Source organism: Taudactylus pleione, unplaced genomic scaffold (assembly GCF_031769625.1).
Source record: "Taudactylus pleione unplaced genomic scaffold, aTauple2 ptg000212l, whole genome shotgun sequence".
NCBI lineage: Eukaryota > Metazoa > Chordata > Amphibia > Anura > Myobatrachidae > Taudactylus > Taudactylus pleione.
In genome coordinates, this window is record NW_028284614.1 from 7574358 (window position 1) to 7592132 (window position 17775).

A 17775-nucleotide genomic window follows, 5' to 3' on the forward strand; every position below is an offset into this window, starting at 1 on the left:
CCGCCTTCCGAGTCTCGCGGGTTTTGGATCCTATATAAGGTACCCGCGTCGGCGCCATTTTCTCACTCGGCTGTGGACAGTGAAGAGGGAGGGTGGGAGTTAGGGCTGTGTAGTGTAGTGTAGTGTAGTGCTGCTGTTGTCCACTACTTCAAAGTCCATAGGGGCTGGCTGTGTTGTGCTGTGCTGCTGTTGTTAATAGGGGCTGTGTCCACTACTTCAAAGTCCATAGGGGCTGGCTGGACTGTGTTGTGCAGTCAGTTCTCCATAGGGGCTGTGTCCACTCCAAAGTCCTGTGCAGTGTCCCAGTCCTAAAGGGGTGCTGTAGTGTTGTCCAGGGGGTGCTCTGTCCATCAGGGGTGCTCCCCCCAAGTGCTAAAAAAATAATATATTTTCTGTGTTTGTGAATTGTGTGCGCAGTAGCCGCACGTGCATCAACAAAGTAGTGCCAAGCGTGCGCCTGTGTCATAAGTAAAGGGCCGGCTGGCTTGACCGTTAAAGGGTGCTGTAACCCCCGAAAGTACACTCCAGTCCAAACCAAAAAAAAAATTATTTTCTGTGTTTCTGAATTGTGTGCGCAGTAGCCGCACGTGCATTAACAAAGTAGTGCCAAGCGTGCGCCTGTGTCATAAGTAAAGGGCCGGCTGGCTTGACCGTTAAGGGTGCTGTAACCCCCGAAAGTACACTCCAGTCCAAACCAAAAAAAAAAATATTTTCTGTGTTTGTGAATTGTGTGCGCAGTAGCCGCACGTGCATCAACAAAGTAGTGCCAAGCGTGCGCCTGTGTCATAAGTAAAGGGCCGGCTGGCTTGACCGTTAAGGGTGCTGTAACCCCCGAAAGTACAGTCCAGTCCAAACCAAAAAAAAAATTATTTTCTGTGTTTGTGAATTGTGTGCGCAGTAGCCGCACGTGCATCAACAAAGTAGTGCCAAGCGTGCGCCTGTGTCATAAGTAAAGGGCCGGCTGGCTTGACCGTTAAGGGTGCTGTAACCCCCGAAAGTACACTCCAGTCCAAACCAAAAAAAAAATTATTTTCTGTGTTTGTGAATTGTGTGCGCAGTAGCCGCACGTGCATCAACAAAGTAGTGCCAAGCGTGCGCCTGTGTCATAAGTAAAGGGCCGGCTGGCTTGACCGTTAAAGGGTGCTGTAACCCCCAAAGTACACTCCAGTCCAAACCAAAAAAAAAATTATTTTCTGTGTTTGTGAATTGTGTGCGCAGTAGCCGCACGTGCATCAACAAAGTAGTGCCAAGCGTGCGCCTGTGTCATCATAAGTAAAGGGCCGGCTGGCTTGACCGTTAATGGGTGCTGTAACCCCCAAAGTACACTCCAGTCCAAACCAAAAAAAAAATTATTTTCTGTGTTTGTGAATTGTGTGCGCAGTAGCCGCACGTGCATCAACAAAGTAGTGCCAAGCGTGCGCCTGTGTCATAAGTAAAGGGCCGGCTGGCTTGACCGTTAAAGGGTGCTGTAACCCCCGAAAGTACACTCCAGTCCAAACCAAAAAAAAAATTATTTTCTGTGTTTGTGAATTGTGTGCGCAGTAGCCGCACGTGCATCAACAAAGTAGTGCCAAGCGTGCGCCTGTGTCATAAGTAAAGGGCCGGCTGGCTTGACCGTTAAAGGGTGCTGTAACCCCCGAAAGTACACTCCAGTCCAAACCAAAAAAAAAATTATTTTCTGTGTTTGTGAATTGTGTGCGCAGTAGCCGCACGTGCATCAACAAAGTAGTGCCAAGCGTGCGCCTGTGTCATAAGTAAAGGGCCGGCTGGCTTGACCGTTAAAGGGTGCTGTAACCCCCAAAGTACACTCCAGTCCAAACCAAAAAAAAAATTATTTTCTGTGTCTGTGAATTGTGTGCGCAGTAGCCGCACGTGCATCAACAAAGTAGTGCCAAGCGTGCGCCTGTGTCATAAGTAAAGGGCCGGCTGGCTTGACCGTTAAAGGGTGCTGTAACCCCCAAAGTACACTCCAGTCCAAACCAAAAAAAAAATTATTTTCTGTGTTTGTGAATTGTGTGCGCAGTAGCCGCACGTGCATCAACAAAGTAGTGCCAAGCGTGCGCCTGTGTCATCATAAGTAAAGGGCCGGCTGGCTTGACCGTTAATGGGTGCTGTAACCCCCAAAGTACACTCCAGTCCAAACCAAAAAAAAAATTATTTTCTGTGTTTGTGAATTGTGTGCGCAGTAGCCGCACGTGCATCAACAAAGTAGTGCCAAGCGTGCGCCTGTGTCATAAGTAAAGGGCCGGCTGGCTTGACCGTTAAAGGGTGCTGTAACCCCCGAAAGTACACTCCAGTCCAAACCAAAAAAAAAATTATTTTCTGTGTTTGTGAATTGTGTGCGCAGTAGCCGCACGTGCATCAACAAAGTAGTGCCAAGCGTGCGCCTGTGTCATAAGTAAAGGGCCGGCTGGCTTGACCGTTAAAGGGTGCTGTAACCCCCGAAAGTACACTCCAGTCCAAACCAAAAAAAAAATTATTTTCTGTGTTTGTGAATTGTGTGCGCAGTAGCCGCACGTGCATCAACAAAGTAGTGCCAAGCGTGCGCCTGTGTCATAAGTAAAGGGCCGGCTGGCTTGACCGTTAAAGGGTGCTGTAACCCCCAAAGTACACTCCAGTCCAAACCAAAAAAAAAATTATTTTCTGTGTCTGTGAATTGTGTGCGCAGTAGCCGCACGTGCATCAACAAAGTAGTGCCAAGCGTGCGCCTGTGTCATAAGTAAAGGGCCGGCTGGCTTGACCGTTAAAGGGTGCTGTAACCCCCAAAGTACACTCCAGTCCAAACCAAAAAAAAAATTATTTTCTGTGTTTGTGAATTGTGTGCGCAGTAGCCGCACGTGCATCAACAAAGTAGTGCCAAGCGTGCGCCTGTGTCATAAGTAAAGGGCCGGCTGGCTTGACCGTTAAAGGGTGCTGTAACCCCCGAAAGTACACTCCAGTCCAAACCAAAAAAAAAATTATTTTCTGTGTTTGTGAATTGTGTGCGCAGTAGCCGCACGTGCATCAACAAAGTAGTGCCAAGCGTGCGCCTGTGTCATAAGTAAAGGGCCGGCTGGCTTGACCATTAAAGGGTGCTGTAACCCCGAAAGTACACTCCAGTCCAAACCAAAAAAAAAATTATTTTCTGTGTTTGTGAATTGTGTGCGCAGTAGCCGCACGTGCATCAACAAAGTAGTGCCAAGCGTGCGCCTGTGTCATAAGTAAAGGGCCGGCTGGCTTGACCGTTAAAGGGTGCTGTAACCCCCAAAGTACACTCCAGTCCAAACCAAAAAAAAAATTATTTTCTGTGTTTGTGAATTGTGTGCGCAGTAGCCGCACGTGCATCAACAAAGTAGTGCCAAGCGTGCGCCTGTGTCATAAGTAAAGGGCCGGCTGGCTTGACCGTTAAAGGGTGCTGTAACCCCCGAAAGTACAGTCCAGTCCAAACCAAAAAAAAAATTATTTTCTGTGTTTGTGAATTGTGTGCGCAGTAGCCGCACGTGCATCAACAAAGTAGTGCCAAGCGTGCGCCTGTGTCATAAGTAAAGGGCCGGCTGGCTTGACCGTTAAAGGGTGCTGTAACCCCCGAAAGTACAGTCCAGTCTAAACCAAAAAAAAAATTATTTTCTGTGTTTGTGAAATGTGTGCGCAGTAGCCGCACGTGCATCAACAAAGTAGTGCCAAGCGTGCGCCTGTGTCATAAGTAAAGGGCCGGCTGGCTTGACCGTTAAAGGGTGCTGTAACCCCCGAAAGTACAGTCCAGTCCAAACCAAAAAAAAAATTATTTTCTGTGTTTGTGAATTGTGTGCGCAGTAGCCGCACGTGCATCAACAAAGTAGTGCCAAGCGTGCGCCTGTGTCATAAGTAAAGGGCCGGCTGGCTTGACCGTTAAAGGGTGCTGTAACCCCCGAAAGTACAGTCCAGTCCAAACCCAAAAAAAAATTATTTTCTGTGTTTGTGAATTGTGTGCGCAGTAGCCGCACGTGCATCAACAAAGTAGTGCCAAGCGTGCGCCTGTGTCATAAGTAAAGGGCCGGCTGGCTTGACCGTTAAAGGGTGCTGTAACCCCCGAAAGTACAGTCCAGTCCAAACCAAAAAAAAAATTATTTTCTGTGTTTGTGAATTGTGTGCGCAGTAGCCGCACGTGCATCAACAAAGTAGTGCCAAGCGTGCGCCTGTGTCATAAGTAAAGGGCCGGCTGGCTTGACCGTTAAAGGGTGCTGTAACCCCCAAAGTACACTCCAGTCCAAACCAAAAAAAAAATTATTTTCTGTGTTTGTGAATTGTGTGCGCAGTAGCCGCACGTGCATCAACTAAGTAGTGCCAAGCGTGCGCCTGTGTCATAAGTAAAGGGCCGGCTGGCTTGACCGTTAAAGGGTGCTGTAACCCCCGAAAGTACAGTCCAGTCCAAACCAAAAAAAAAATTATTTTCTGTGTTTGTGAATTGTGTGCACAGTAGCCGCACGTGCATCAACAAAGTAGTGCCAAGCGTGCGCCTGTGTCATAAGTAAAGGGCCGGCTGGCTTGACCGTTAAAGGGTGCTGTAACCCCCGAAAGTACACTCCAGTCCAAACCAAAAAAAAAATTATTTTCTGTGTTTGTGAATTGTGTGCGCAGTAGCCGCACGTGCATCAACAAAGTAGTGCCAAGCGTGCGCCTGTGTCATAAGTAAAGGGCCGGCTGGCTTGACCGTTAAAGGGTGCTGTAACCCCAAAGTACACTCCAGTCCAAACCGAAAAAAAAATTATTTTCTGTGTTTGTGAATTGTGTGCGCAGTAGCCGCACGTGCATCAACAAAGTAGTGCCAAGCGTGCGCCTGTGTCATAAGTAAAGGGCCGGCTGGCTTGACCGTTAAAGGGTTCTGTAACCCCCAAAGTACACTCCAAACCAAAAAAATATATATTTTCTGTGTTTGTGACTTGTGTGCACTGTGGCTGCACGTGCATCAACAAAGGAGCAGCGCCAAGCGTGCGCCTGTGTCCCATAAGTAAAGAGCCGGCTGGCTCATTTCTTAAAGGGTGGTGTAACCCACAAAGTGCACTACTCTCCAGCAAAAATAAAAAAATATTTTCTGTGTTTGTGTGCGCTTTAGCCGCACGTATATTATATATCAATATAACATAAATGGAGGACCAAACTTTCTCCGATAAAAATAAAATAGGGAAAGATCAAGAACCACTTCCTCCTAGTGCTGTTGCTGCTGCTGGGAGTTGTTCATCATCCCAGAGAGGAAGTAGGAACATCACTACTTTTACTAAACAATTGACCCTCCAACAGTCCCTAGCGATGAGGATGAAGTACGACAGCAGTCATCCTGAAGCAAAACGTATAACTGAGGCCTTGACTGCTATGTTGGTGCTAGACGTGCGTCCGGTATCCGACATTAGTGCAGTGGGATTTATAGACAATTGATGGAGGTAGTGTGTCCTCGGTTCCAAATCCCGTCTAGATTCCACCTGCATCCTCAAAGCAGCAGCGACAAGCGTGCGTCTGTCTGTCTGTTAAAGGGTGTTGTAACTCTCAAAATGCTCCAAAAAATCAAACATTTTTTTTTAATGTGTTTGTGACTTGTGTGCGATGTAGCCACACTTGCATCCTCAAAGCAGCAGCGACAAGCGTGCGTCTGTCTGTTAAAGGGTGGTGACACCCTCAAAGTGTGCTACACAAACAATTAAAATATTGTTCTTTTTTTTTCTGTCTTTGTGAATTGTGTGGGCTGTAGCCGCACTTGCATCCTCAAAGCAGCAGCGACAAGCGTGCGTCTGTCTGTTAAAGGGTGTTGTAACTCTCAAAGTGCTCCAAAAAATCAAAAAATTTTTTTTAATGTGTTTGTGACTTGTGTGCGATGTAGCCGCACTTGCATCCTCAAAGCAGCAGCGACAAGCGTGCGTCTGTCTGTTAAAGGGTGGTGACACCCTCAAAGTGTGCTACACAAACAATAAAAATATTCTTCTTTTTTCTGTCTTTGTGAATTGTGTGGGCTGTAGCCGCACCTGCATCCTTAAAGCAGCAGCGACAAGCGTGCGTCTGTCTGTTAAAGGGTGGTGACACCCTCAAAGTGTTCTACACAAACAATTAAAATATTGTTCTTTTTTTTTCGGTCTTTGTGAAATGTGTGGGCTGTAGCCGCACCTGCATCCTTAAAGCAGCAGCGACAAGCGTGCGTCTGTCTGTTAAAGGGTGGTGTAACTCTCAAAGTGCTCCAAAAAATAAAAGACTATTTTTTTAATGTGTTTGTGACTTGTGTGCGATGTAGCCGCACTTGCATCCTCAAAGCAGCAGCGACAAGCGTGCGTCTGTCTGTTAAAGGGTGGTGACACCCTCAAAGTGTGCTACACAAACAATTAAAATATTGTTCTTTTTTTTTCTGTCTTTGTGAATTGTGTGGGCTGTAGCCGCACCTGCATCCTTAAAGCAGCAGCGACAAGCGTGCGTCTGTCTGTTAAAGGGTGGTGACACCCTCAAAGTGTTCTACACAAACAATTAAAATATTGTTCTTTTTTTTCGGTCTTTGTGAAATGTGTGGGCTGTAGCCGCACCTGCATCCTTAAAGCAGCAGCGACAAGCGTGCGTCTGTCTGTTAAAGGGTGGTGTAACTCTCAAAGTGCTCCAAAAAATAAAAAACTATTTTTTTAATGTGTTTGTGACTTGTGTGCGATGTAGCCGCACTTGCATCCTCAAAGCAGCAGCGACAAGCGTGCGTCTGTCTGTTAAAGGGTGGTGACACCCTCAAAGTGTGCTACACAAACAATAAAAATATTCTTCTTTTTTCTGTCTTTGTGAATTGTGTGGGCTGTAGCCGCACCTGCATCCTTAAAGCAGCAGCGACAAGCGTGCGTCTGTCTGTTAAAGGGTGGTGACACCCTCAAAGTGTGCTACACAAACAAAATATTGTTCTTTTTTTTTCGGTCTTTGTGAAATGTGTGGGCTGTAGCCGCACCTGCATCCTTAAAGCAGCAGCGACAAGCGTGCGTCTGTCTGTTAAAGGGTGGTGACTCCCTCAAAGTGTGCTACACAAACAATAAAAATATTCTTCTTCTTTTTTTCTGTCTTTGTGAATTGTGTGGGCTGTAGCCGCACTTACATCCTCAAAGCAGCAGCGACAAGCGTGCGTCTGTCTGTTAAAGGGTGGTGTAACCCTCAAAGTGTGCTCCACAAACAATAAAAATATTCTTTTTTTTTTTCTGTCTTTGTGAATTGTGTGGGCTGTAGCCGCACTTGAATCCTCAAAGCAGCAGCGACAAGCGTGCGTCTGTCTGTTAAAGGATTACATCGGTGACAGCATCCAAGTAGGCATGTCAGACAGTCCGTACCTGTACTGGCAGGAAAAAGAAGCAATTTGGAGGTCCCTGTACAAACTGGCTCTATTTTACCTGAGTTGCCCCCCCTCCAGTGTGTACTCCGAAAGAGTGTTTAGTGCAGCCGGGAACCTTGTCAGCGAAAGGCGTAGGAGGTTGCTTCCGCAAAATGTGGAGAAGATGATGTTCATAAAATGAATTATCAACTCTTCCAGGGAGACCAGCCTCCAGAACGTACAGAGGGACCTGTGGTTCCAGCAGGGACGAATTAATACTCTGTGAGGATGAGGATGTACACACTGAAGAGGGTGAGGAATCGGTGGATGAGGAGGATGAGGATGACATCTTGCCTCCGTAGAGCCAGTTTGTGCAGGGACAGATTAATTGCCAGCTTGTTTTGTGGGGGCCCAAACGAACCAATCATTTCAGCCACAGTTGTGTGGCAGACCCTGGCTCTGAAATGATTGGTTTGTTAAAGTGTGCATGTCCTGTTTATACAACATAAGGGTGGGTGGGAGGGCCCAAGGACAATTCCATCTTGCACCTCTTTTTTTTCTTTGCATTATGTACAGTTTGGGGCCTAGTTTTTCAATGCCATCCTGTCTGCCACTGCAGTTTCACGCCTAGATGGGTCACGTGTTTGTGCCGCCCACTCGTGTCGCTTAGCATAGTCATCCAGCTACCTCGGTGCAACCTTTTGGACATAAAAACACTATTGTGAGGTGTGAGGTATTCAGAATAGACTGGAAATGAGTGGAAATTAAGGTTATTGAGGTTAATAATAGCATAGGAGCAGAAAAACCTACAAATTCTGTGATTTTAGCTGTTTTTATGCTTTTTTTCAAAAAAATACAGATCCAAAACACAAAACCCAGAACCCAAAACACGGAAGGGTGGTTTTGGCAAAACCAATCCAGATCCAAAACACGAAGAAAGATCCAGATCCAAAACCAAAACACGAAAAGTGGCCGGTGCACACCCCTAATATATATATATATATATATATATATATATATACATATATATATATATATATATATATATATTTTTAGCCCTAATCTTCACCCTTACCCTCCCCTTGGTGCCTAACCCTCCCTCCCGGTGCCTAACCCTAAACCGTCTGGGTAAGTGCCTAACCCTAACCGTGGGGGTATGTGCCTAACCCTAACCATCCAGTAAGTGCCTAACCCTAATATTAAAAAAAGAAGAAAGAAAAATGTGTCGACAATTTTTATTTTTGTTTTTTTTAGCCCTAATCTTCACCCTAACCCTCCCCATGGTGCCTTACCCTAACCGTGGGAGTAAGTGCCTAACCCTAACACTCCAGTAAGTGCCTAACACTAAACCTAACCCTAATGCTAATTTTTTTAAAGTGTGTCGACCATTTTTGTGTCGATCATTTTCATGTTGAACTTTTGACCCTGTCGACCTTTTGTACCTGTCGAACTTTTTACATGTCTAAATTTAGTGTGTCTGACTTTTGTGCCAAACTTTTATCCTTGTCTAACTGTTAACTGTCTAACATCTGGTGTCTATCTAGACATTGTCTAACTAATTACTGTCTGTCCATAGTCCGGAACCCGAGCAAAAGTACTGTCTGAAAAGTTTTACATAATTACAATGTTAGTAAAATATAGGGCCTGATTCAAGAGTTGTACAGTATATCACAGCCGCAATAGGAGTAGGAGGAGGTGTTATAAATAGGTGACTCCATTTAGCATCGCAGATCTTAGTGCTGCGTCCTAAGAGGCAGCATCAGATCTTCTGTGAGACCATCGGTAATCTGAGTAGCCCTGAGGCTTGCCCCTGGCAGCTCCGTAGCCGAGGCCAGGAAGGCTGTGCCAGAAAACGGAGGTGAAGCGCCCACGTTTTCCGGGACAGAGGCCGGCCCACCCCAAAACGTGTCAGGCTTTAGGAAACTGAGCAAGCTCTCACAGTAGAAGACCAGCGCATGTGTAGTACAGATCCTGTGCATGCCCCGATCCTCACCTCTATATGCTATGCTGTTTCTTCTTCATCCTCCATAGAGGACACAGGGACTACACTGGGTATAGGGCAGGCAGTGGAGTCGGGCTCCAAACAGTTAAAATGTTCTCACTCCAGCAGCCCTGGCTCCTCCTCCCCTATACCCTGCCCCTGGCAGGCCAGTCAAAGTTTGGTGCTGCAGGAGTGGGCACCATTACACAGGGGTTGCAGAAGCAGCTTCATACTTTTACTTTATTTATTTATTTTTTTTAACTTTTTTGAGTCCACCAACCCCCGGTGCTGGTGGGCGAATACTTACAGTACACAGAGGACCCCAGCCGAATGCTGGGGAAAGCAAAGGTAGCCACCTTACTTTGTAGGGAGCCGCATTGGTTTTAACTTTCACCGCCGGTGCTGGGGACCCACGGCGGTGCTCACAGCGGGTGACCGGGTCGTCCGCTCCCCTGCTAGACCACCAGGGCACACAGGGATTTAATATGTAGGAGGCCATTGCCCTGGAGCTCCTTTTAAGCCTTTGGACCCGGTCGCCCTTGGTTGGCTCATGTGGAGTCTTTCTTCTGGCTATTTCTTCGGCCTGGAGAGTGTCAGACTTAAGTGTACTGTCGTGTCGCTCTCCTTTTCTGGTCTTTCACTCAGACCGGGCTCTTCTTCGGACTCAGCTAGGCTACCTACCGAAGGTAGTTTCCAGATTTCACCTCAATCAGGAGATTGTGGTCCCGGCTTTTCAGTCTCCGGAGATTTCTGTGGAGGAGACCTCTTTAGATGATGTGAGGGCCCTCTCGCTTTATGTGTAGAACTTACCAGGGATATCCAGAAGTCGGATTTCCTTTTCATCCTCTATGGCTTCCATATGCGGGGCTGGCCGGCTACGAAGTAAACGTTGGCCAGATGGCTCCGTTTAACCATCCGCCACACGTACGTGGCGGCGGACCTTCCTTCCCTGGCTGTGGCGTCGGCTCCTTCCACCAGTCTTTTGGTATCTCTTGGGCAGTTCGATGTGGCGCCTGCTGAGCAGCTTTGCAGGGCAGCCATGTGGTCTTCTGCTTGCACATTTCTCTGTTTCTATTATTTTGACACCTTCGCCTCCGCAGATGCACCTTTTGGGGCGACGAGTACTCAGTGCAGCTCAGGAGTGTTCCCTCCCTTAGGGGATCTTCTTTGGGATGTCCCAGCATAGTCCCTGTGTCCCCTATGGAGGATGAAGAAGAAAAGGAGACTTATGTCTTACCTGGTTAAGTCCTTTCCTTCTAATTCCATAGAGGACACAGGGCGCCCCCTCTGACATACCTGGCTTGCGTGGTTTTCCTCGGTTTCTGGTTTCCCTGTCTCTTCGAGTGTGTATTTCTGTGTATGTGCCGGTCTTCCTTCTCCTTCTTTTCGCTCCTGCCTTGGGCTTGCTAACTTGACTGGCCTGTCTGGGGCTGGGGGTGGGGTATAGGGTAGGAGTAAACATAATTAACAAATGGGGTCTTGAAGGGCGCACAGATGGTGTTTATGGCAAATGAGGTGTTTGTTTCTTAAGATATATAGGAAATGGCAAACTATTAAATTTGAACTTATTTAATATGTAAATATTGTATATATATATATATATAAATGATAGCATGAATGAACAAATAATCTTTAGACGTACATGGGTATAGAATAAAATTGGCAGCAATTTAACAGATGTGAATGTATGATAATAAAGAAAAAGAAAACATTGTTGAAACACTGATAAATTGGTTTGCAAAAATGAAATAAAGTGAAATAAGATAAAATAAAATAAAATTCAATAGGTGCACACAGGTTAATGTAAAATCCTTAAAGTAAGGAAAGTTCCTTTAGAATGAACTCTGTATACCAGGAAAAAAGCATGTGAGTAAATCCGTAAAAAAATTGTCCTGGGGTGCGCGCACCTCCTACCTTACTCAATGCTGCTATACCAGTTGGTGAGGGTGGTTAATTCTGATTGTGGTACCGTTGCTGCAGTAAACTATATTACTCAGTCCTTGTCGGTACCTGTGTTCAGTGGCTGTAAACCTTGCGGATGAATAAGAACAGCGGGGTGATGGTTGCGGCGGCTATTGCCGTCAGAGCGGTCCCGTTCGGCAGAGCTCTTGCCTCGCGGTCGGCCTTTCTGCTCCCGTGCTTCCTGTGTAGTCTCAGCTTCAATAATGAATTGTGAACTGATGCTGATTAGATGTGGAGTAGGTGTGTCCAACGCGTTTCTCCCGGTCGGGCTTCGTCAGGGACAGTGATCCATGCTGTGGGTGTCTTCTTGTTCGTTTAAGTAGTTGCTTCTAATTGTGTCCAGCTGGCAATAATTAGCTCCTAAATGAGAGTGACTGAGCTTGATACTGCTGAAATCCCTGGCAATAAATGTTTGTTAAGGGAATTAAGTCCCAGCAAATGAAATAAAGATTTTCATTCAGGGGTGCTGATATGAAGACATTTAGAAGTAGATGTTCTAGGTAAATCACTTGCTAAAATAAAGACATTCACAGACAAAATAGGACAGGGAAAGTGCATACAATAATCTGATAGCAATTTGATAGATATACATTTCTATTAGTCTGAAAAGGTTAGAATGAAGAAGGAAAGAACAGAAATGTAGTGTTGCTAGAGTTCTTATATATTCATTGTTTATTCATTTAGGTTCTCCTTCCTTCTTCTCCTTTTTCTCTCCAGGGATTATCCTTTAAATGTGATATGTATATGTTCCAAAATAAATGAATAAATAAGTCAAAATTATGAAGCGAAATAATGAATGCTTATAAACATTGTGCAATTCCTAAGTTTGGATCTAAAAAGAAGTATTTCAATATGTATTAGGCAGGTTCTTCGGTGAATGGTCTGTAGTTTGGAGAGAGGGGCTCTTCTTATATTGCAAAAAAAATTAGCTCATTAAAGTTTCACATTGCCTAATGGGTTATTATGACCTGAGGTCAGGATCCCAAAGTGCCATCCCGGGGGTGGGATCAGGGGGGCAAGTCCTATTCCGCCCGCTCCGGGCTATAGAGAGATGGTGTCCCTTACAGTACCTGTGTTTCCTGGGGGGTCTCCCAACCCAGTACTATCCAGGCCCAACCCTCCTTTGCTTCCAAGTTCTGATGGTATTTATTGGGCGTATCTAGGGTGGTATGACTGTAAAAATCTTTCCATCCGTTGCGACCAAGGACAGACTTAGCCCCCCCGGCCCCCCGAAGCGTCACTCAGCAATCCTCGTTTAAAAATTGGGAAAGTTCTACATGAACCACTACTAAGAAAACAACCACTCCCATCACTCACTTTATTTCCTTTACGACCAAAAAGGAATACAGGATGAGAGACAAATTAAGCTGCGATTCAAAGGGGACCATCTACCTACTCTCCTGCCCCTGTGGACTTCAGTATATCGGTCGCACCATTAGGAAACTTAGCACACGCCTCGGAGAACATATGAGGAATATTGAAAATGGATTAAGGACGCACAGTGTGTCCGAACATTTTTTTCTACATCACAACAAAGACTCCTCCCTACTCTCATTTCAAGCTATCTCTCTAGTTAAACCATCCTGGAGAGGAGGTAATTATATTAAATCCATGTCAAGGGAAGAAAGCATGTGGATATTTGAAATGAAGACCTTAATACCAAACGGCCTTAACATAGATTTTGAACTTTCCCAATTTTTAAACGAGGATTGCTGAGTGACGCTTCGGGGGGCCGGGGGGGCTAAGTCTGTCCTTGGTCGCAACGGATGGAGAGATTTTTACAGTCATACCACCCTAGATACGCCCAATAAATACCATCAGAACTTGGAAGCAAAGGAGGGTTGGGCCTGGATAGTACTGGGTTGGGAGACCCCCCAGGAAACACAGGTACTGTAAGGGACACCATCTCTCTATAGCCCGGAGCGGGCGGAATAGGACTTGCCCCCCTGATCCCACCCCCGGGATGGCACTTTGGGATCCTGACCTCAGGTCATAATAACCCATTAGGCAATGTGAAACTTTAATGAGCTAATTTTTTTTTGCAATATAAGAAGAGCCCCTCTCTCCAAACTACAGACCATTCACCGAAGAACCTGCCTAATACATATTGAAATACTTCTTTTTAGATCCAAACTTAGGAATTGCACAATGTTTATAAGCATTCATTATTTCGCTTCATAATTTTGACTTATTTATTCATTTATATTGGAACATATACATATCACATTTAAAGGATAATCCCTGGAGAGAAAAAGGAGAAGAAGGAAGGAGAACCTAAATGAATAAACAATGAATATATAAGAACTCTAGCAACACTACATTTCTGTTCTTTCCTTCTTCATTCTAACCTTTTCAGACTAATAGAAATGTATATCTATCAAATTGCTATCAGATTATTGTATGCACTTTCCCTGTCCTATTTTGTCTGTGAATGTCTTTATTTTAGCAAGTGATTTACCTAGAACATCTACTTCTAAATGTCTTCATATCAGCACCCCTGAATGAAAATCTTTATTTCATTTGCTGGGACTTAATTCCCTTAACAAACATTTATTGCCAGGGATTTCAGCAGTATCAAGCTCAGTCACTCTCATTTAGGAGCTAATTATTGCCAGCTGGACACAATTAGAAGCAACTACTTAAACGAACAAGAAGACACCCACAGCATGGATCACTGTCCCTGACGAAGCCCGACCGGGAGAAACGCGTTGGACACACCTACTCCACATCTAATCAGCATCAGTTCACAATTCATTATTGAAGCTGAGACTACACAGGAAGCACGGGAGCAGAAAGGCCGACCGCGAGGCAAGAGCTCTGCCGAACGGGACCGCTCTGACGGCAATAGCCGCCGCAACCATCACCCCGCTGTTCTTATTCATCCGCAAGGTTTACAGCCACTGAACACAGGAACCGACAAGGACTGAGTAATATAGTTTACTTCAGCAACGGTACCACAATCAGAATTAACCACCCTCACCAACTGGTATAGCAGCATTGAGTAAGGTAGGAGGTGCGCGCACCCCAGGACAATTTTTTTACGGATTTACTCACATGCTTTTTTCCTGGTATACAGAGTTCATTCTAAAGGAACTTTCCTTACTTTAAGGATTTTACATTAACCTGTGTGCACCTATTGAATTTTATTTTATTGTATCTTATTTCACTTTATTTCATTTTTGCAAACCAATTTATCAGTGTTTCAACAATGTTTTCTTTTTCTTTATTATGATACATTCACATCTGTTAAATTGCTGCCAATTTTATTCTATACCCATGTACGTCTAAAGATTATTTGTTCATTCATGCTATCATTTTTATATATATATATATATATACAATATTTACATATTAAATAAGTTCAAATTTAATAGTTTGCCATTTCCTATATATCTTAAGAAACAAACACCTCATTTGCCATAAACACCATCTGTGCGCCCTTCAAGACCCCATTTGTTAATTATGTTTATATCCTAGTGATTCAGGAAGGGATCACTAAGGTCTGTGGCAGCCAAAGAGTTACACCAAACCTAATATTGTTTTCCATCTACTTTGCCACTTTCTAACCCCCCCCCCTTTTTTTCTTTCCCCCCTCCCCGTTTCCCATTACAACTAAGGAGATAGCGCAGGTACACCTGCATTTTTCCTATATAGGGTAGGAGTAGCCTGGGCTGCTGGAGTGTGAAAGTTTTAACTGTATTATGTCCAGACTCCACTGCCTGCCCTATACCCAGCATAGTCCCTGTATCTCCTTTGGAGTTCGAATAAAAGGACAACCAGGTAAGACGTAAGTCTCCTTATTTGCTGTTGTAGTGTTTACTCGCCAGATTATGTTCTCTGATATTTTTTCCTCTTTCAAACAAATAGAGAAATTAATTCCAGGTATAAGACCAGATGTGCTTAATCGATAACTGTTTATATATGTTTAATATGCCAGTCTGTATTGCCCAGTGGATTGTCTGGAACGACACCTTATGTTCATCCTGTGATGTTGGCAGCCGACTGTCTCACACACCTGTGAGATGCACCACTGATCTCTCAGAACCAGACTGGGCTAAGTCATTGGCTGGAAGTAAACCGTTTTTTCTTCAATTGTCCATAGGGGATACAGGGACTACGCTGGGGTATAGGCTGGCAGGTGGAGTCCAGGCACCAAACAGTTAATTTCTTCAGAGATGTGCAGCCCAGGCTCCTCCTCCCCTATACCCCACCCCCAGCCCAGGCAGGCCAGTCTATGTTTGGTGCCGCAGGAGCGTGCACCTCTAACAGTGGGGCTGCTAAAGCAGCCTCATATTTCTTCATTTTACTTTTAATTTTTATTGAGCAGGCTATGCCGGCGTCCTATAGGAAACCTGCGCTGCTGTCCAACTAACCGCCGGCGAGCGAGTCGGCGTCCTATGCCAGGTCTCCTGAGGACCCCAGCCGCACACTGGGGGGCAGCACCAAGGTAAGAGCCGCATCAGTTGTGGAGACTACTAGCGGTGCTGACAAAGCAGGAGGTCGGGTCGCCCGCACCCCCGCTAGACCACCAGGGCACTTAGGCAACAGGGAGTCTGCAGTGCTGGCGGATCACTGCAGGTTTATAGTGAGCGCCAGCGCAACTGTAGGTGGCCATTGCCGGGGGGGGTCTATGTCAGGAGGGGAAAGTATACTCTCCCCGTTAGCCCCTCAACCCGGCCCTTGGTGTGATCCCTCACGGAGACTTCCCGCCACAGGGTTTCTCCTCCTCTCTCCTCCTTCAGGCAGACGCTGAGCAGCCATTTCAGTGAGGTGTTGCCTACAGTTAATCTCAGAGAGGTTTGGCTCCTGTCTCCCTGTATGCCTCCCCTTAGGTCAGGTTATACAGTCTAGCTCCATCCAGCTGAGTGGGGTTAGATTGTTGAGCATTATCTGCCTATTATTGCATTGAATGTGACTGTGTGCTTGTTCCTATTTTTCACACTATTGTCTCTATCTTTCTTACTATAGCTGTGAAAGGGGCTATCTCCCTCTCTGTTGTTCCCACTCATTGTTAAATTTATGTGGCCCCTACATTCAGTGAACTGTTCCCATTTGCACACCTCTGTTATATAACTAGGTGTGTGGGACTTTTCTTGGAATACAGTAACATGTCTTCCAAGAACAAAGCACCGAGGGTGAAGGAGGCTTCTTTACTGCGTACATGTAGATCTTGTTCTCCTGGTCTTTCCCCATATGATGTGGTCCAGGATGGTCTCTGTATAAGGTGTTGCTCGGCACGCAGCAAGACATCCCATCTACTGCTTCCAGCCAGGAACCGACATGGGTGGCCAACTTGTCACAGGTATTGTTGCAGTTGGTGGATCGCCCTCACAGCTCCCGTGCCTGATATTCCCACTTTGGGGGTCCAGGCCGCCCCTATTATGCAGCCTCATTTGCAGCTGCCTGCGCTGGAACCCCCATGGATGAGCACCTTCTCATAGTCAGTGCAAGGCTTAGCTCAGGTGTCTGCCTCCTTTTAGCAAATGCTGGGTAGGGGCCGTACTTCTGGACGCAGACTGTCCAGACGTGAGAGCTGTGTCCCCCAGACGGTTGAGGTTTCTGATTCTGAACTCTTCTCGGACCAAGAGGAGGATTCTTCCGGTGCCTCTAAGGATGAGACCTCGTCTGTTCAGGTGCCTCTCCCTCAAGTAGGTTTTATTACCTTAGTGAGGGCAGTCAGATCGGTCCTTTCTATTTAAGACAGACCTAGACCCAAGGCGCCAGTTTTCAAACGTCAGAAAAAGGTCTCAGTAGAGATTCCTAAATCTGCACAACTTATGGAAATACTGGCAGAGGTTTGGACCGCTCTTAACAGGCGGTTTCAGGTCTCCAGGCGCATTGCATCCTTTTACCTGCTGAGGAGCGTAGCAAATGGGAGTCTCCTCCTCCTGTTGACTCGCATATTGCCCGTCTCATCAAGAGTTCTACCCTTCTTATTTCCAATATGGCTTCCATCAAGGATCCGATGGACAGGAAGTTGGAAAATTTCCTTAAGAGAATTTATACACATGCTGGTGCTATCGCACGTCCAGCCCATGGCGTCTGCATGGGTGGCTAAGGAAATTAGCGCTTGGGCGGATGACCTGGAGGAGGGCCTTACGTCAGGGGCCCATGACGACCAGCTACTACCTCTGGTGGCGCATATCAAGCAGGCTGCTTCCTATTGGACGAAGCGGCTCTTGACACCGGCATCCTAACTTCCAAGATGTCAGCTTCTTTTGTGTCGGCCAGAAGGCACACAGACTCGGACTCTTAAAAAGGCCCTTGAAGCCCTTCCTTATTCCGATGACATTCTATTTTGACCAGAATTTGATAAAAGTAGTTGCCACGGTGGTGGCTTACAAGACAGCGTTCCTGCCTTCGGCAGTAGCCCCTAGAGCTCGGGCGTCCTCCTTTCGCCTGCAAGGGAATGCCATGGGGCAGTCTTTTTCTAGGTCCCAGAATTCTTACTCTAAGACCTCCAAACCAAGAAGCAGACAGGCATGGCCTACCAGTCGCCTGGCTGCCAAACCAGCTGAAAAGCCTACCGATTGATGGGGCAGCACAGTGTGGGAGGCCA

The 17775-nt window shown here is 46.1% G+C and overlaps 1 protein-coding gene and 2 pseudogenes across 1 annotated transcript in view; 2 read left to right on the forward strand and 1 right to left on the reverse strand.

Moving 5' to 3' along the window:
• Positions 1–17775, forward strand: part of SMC1B (structural maintenance of chromosomes 1B) — a 159803-nt gene that overhangs the window by 42609 nt on the left and 99419 nt on the right. The gene's annotated exons all lie outside the window — the stretch shown is intronic.
• On the reverse strand, positions 12275–12397 carry LOC148517729 (5S ribosomal RNA; annotated as a pseudogene).
• Positions 12993–13115, forward strand: LOC148517730 (5S ribosomal RNA; annotated as a pseudogene).